Source organism: Limulus polyphemus, unplaced genomic scaffold, assembly GCF_000517525.1.
Source record: "Limulus polyphemus unplaced genomic scaffold, Limulus_polyphemus-2.1.2 Scaffold3368, whole genome shotgun sequence".
NCBI lineage: Eukaryota > Metazoa > Arthropoda > Merostomata > Xiphosura > Limulidae > Limulus > Limulus polyphemus.
This window is the reverse complement of record NW_013668978.1, coordinates 125,653-129,403: the sequence shown is the minus strand read 5'-3', so window position 1 is coordinate 129,403 and position 3,751 is coordinate 125,653.

Genomic DNA, 3,751 nt, shown 5'->3' with positions numbered 1-3,751 from the left:
GTTGAAAATAAGTGTATCGTAAAGTTGTATTCGGAAAGAATAAACCAGTTTTATTGAGTAAGGACTTGTGTTGCTAAAGTTTCGTCGGAACGAAGTTACGGAAAGTTAATTAACAAACGGAGACGTAACAATATAAACACATGGAACTCATGTTGGTTGACAATATTTTAAACAATAACAGGGTTTCTGCAATGTGTGACTGAGACTTTGGAAATCTTAAACTTTGAGAACTATAAACTAAAAATAATTTGAGATTGTGGAAATAGATTACAAGTGATGAATTAGAATAATATTTATCTTCTATTTGACTTTTCTTTGGTGTATTTCAATTTTCATGTACATTATCTCCAAATAGCAGTTTTTTACGAGAGACATTTCCTTACTAATAAAGAATAGACTCAATGTGGAATTATGAATGTGTCAAGATTCTGTATGAGAAAAGCAAACAACCAGTGCAAAAACAAACAATCAAATGTTTTTATTTTGGTTTGAAACAACAACAATACTTGCTGAAATACTCTACAATGATTCTTCGTAGTAAAAACTGTTCATTTGTCTCTATCTGTTAATGTTCAGAACACAACGTTACTATCTACAGGAGTTAACATAAGAGTTCCATTTGCTTAGAAAATTGCAAGTTTTATTAGTGTATTATAAAAAAAACCTCTCTTCACAAGCTAAATCTTTAAACTATATAACAATAATACAATTTGTCCTATATAACAATTCAATCTCCGAATACATAACAAATACTGATAAATTAAGCAACAAAAGAATATTTACGAGATTCAATATTACAACTATTACTTAAAATTTGAAAGAGACATAAAAACAAACAAGATATCAGTCCCTAGTTTTGTTGAAAATGTATTGCATATCAAATATCGACCCCTTATTATTAATCAAATGTTTAAAATATTAATAATAATAAGAACAGACACAAATAAGCAGAACAAAAATCCCCTTAATCTGTTCACAATTTGTCGACTTTGTACTTTTAAGTTTTCTGTAAGGCAGCACCAAAAAAATACATTTATTTACTTTTACAGAAGACACTGATAACTTCATTAAGTATGAGCAGGATTTATAACAAATAACAGTAGTTCTTCTAATAATAAACATTCTTATCAAACTTAGATTCAAATAATCAAAGAAACTAATTTATTTTAACCATTTCCACAAGTAAGAAAAATATATACATGAATCCCACTATTAGAAAAATAAATCTTTTAAAACTACACCAAAAGATTAGATACAAAAAACACAAAGTAAAGTCAAAAGATATGAAATCATCATCATATATTGGCCACACAAGATGTATTTAAGTTACATAATGCTAACTGGAGTATCTAGCAAGCAAATAACTCGGATAAACTTAAATCATCACTAACTAATTTTGTTGTCAGTCATGATTAGGAGCCAAACTAAATAAATGAAAAATTGGTTTCTTCCAGACCCATAAAACAATTCTATATTAGTGTAAGTGACACAAAAAGTTAATTTGACATTAATTATTAGATATAATGCACATAAAAGTAACATATTACAATTTTTCAATCATCACAATATTCTAAGACAACATAATTATGGCAGACATTAAAAGAATAACTGACACCATGAGTAGGAATCTTCTGATCACTAAATATGTAAGTGGCCAATCACCAACGAAATAGTTAATAATCTTTGTTTGAAGACTACAAATCACAAATCCTAAAATATTGCTCTATTCGCTTTGAGTTGTTACAAACTTAGATAAAAATTAGTTTTACATGCTCTAACTGTGGCATATCAATTGTTGATTTTCATTCTCTGAGCGAGGTGTATAAAATTAGGTACTTATTAGTTTACTTGCTCTAACTGAGGTGATAAAAGTTAGGTACTTATTAGTTTACTTGCTCTAACTGAGGTGATAAAAGTTAGGTACTTATTAGTTTACTTGCTCTAACTGAGGTGATAAAAGTTAGGTACTTATTAGTTTACTTGCTCTAACTGAGGTGATAAAAGTTAGGTACTTATTAATTTACTTGCTCTAACTGAGGTGATAAAAGTTAGGTAAAAATTGCTTCTCTTGTTCATATTGAGATGTAAAGAATTAAGTAAAAAATTAAAAATTGTTGCTCAATTTGCTCTAACTGAAATGCAAACAAATAGATATGTGCATAAACTGTTTTCAAATTTGTTCTATAAAGTTTTCAATATTTATGAAATGAAAGCTCAACTGTTAGAGATACATAACTATATTTAACAGGAAGATTGAAAACAAGAATTTAAACCCACTGAAAGAATAAACGTGGTAACAGTAAAAAGGCCATAACAGTAACCATGGTGACAGTAAAAAGGCCATAACAGTAACCATGGTGACAGTAAAAAGGCCATAACAGTAACCGTGGTGACAGTAAAAAAGGCCATAACAGTAACCATGGTGACAGTAAAAAAGGCCATAACAGTAAATATGATGACAGTAGAAAGGCCACAATAAAGAATTTTACAAAAGTATATTTTTAATCAAAATAACTTATTTAATATTTCATTCCTCTTACACATACATTACAAAATATAGTTATAATCTCAAATTTTAATACTAATTCATTTCTCTAAGGCACCAAGTTCATTAAAGATACATAATTAACACACTAAGAAAATTTAAAAGAATAACATTTTTCTGCTTAACAAAAATAGCCACAAAAATTATTTACTTATTTACACTTCTAAGGTAAATTACCTTGTAATTCAATTTTATTATTTTCACTTAATAATTAAATGCCAAAGGAAATATAACCATTAAAAATTGTGAAACAGCTGAGACAACATTGTTAACAACAACAAATGTACTTTTTTAACACACATGAATAATCTCAAAGCATTTTGATTTTCTCATTTTAATAAAATGGTTAAAATTAACTATCTAATACAAGTCCATAAAACTTATTGACACTTCAAAATATTTAATTTCACCATAATTAGCTAATCACTATAACAGAACTTGATGGAAGGATAAAAATTAAATATGACATACAAAGTGTGACTTAAAAATGATACGTAATAAAATTCACTCTACTTGCAATCAAACTGAAGAGAAAAATAAGTGAATAATATTTCAAAATGTGAATATAATGAATAACAAAAAAACATCTTGTGTCTTAAACTTTTCATTTGATTAAATCTAAAAAATTAACTCCAATACATGGTGGTTATAAAATCCTGCACCTGGCTTAAAAGTGTTGCTCTGAAATGTCTGTGCAGACCACGTTGAAATTCACTGGGTACAACTGGCATGACATAAAAAGTAACTGCACAAAAAATCATTGCTAGATAGCACTGAGTGCACTCTCAACCCTATGTAAACACAGAAACTATGAACAGTGTTTACTTCATTCTAAACACCGAGTAAGAGGCACAAGAAAACAGCCTTAATGACACTCTACTACTGATTAGGAAGGAGAAAGCAGTCTTATTGAAATTCTACTACTGACTAGGAAGGAAAAAGCAGTCTTATTGAAATTCTACTACTGACTAGGAAGGAGAAAGCAACCTTAGTGAAACACTACTACTGACTAGGAAGGAAAAAACAGTCTTAGTGAAACACTACTACTGACTGGGAAAAAAAAGCAGTCTTAGTGAAACACTACTACTGACTGGGAAGAAAAAAGCAGTCTTAGTGAAACACTACTACTGACTGGGAAGAAAAAAGCAGTCTTAGTGAAACACTACTACTGATTGGGAAGGAAAAAGCAGTCTTAGTGAAACACTA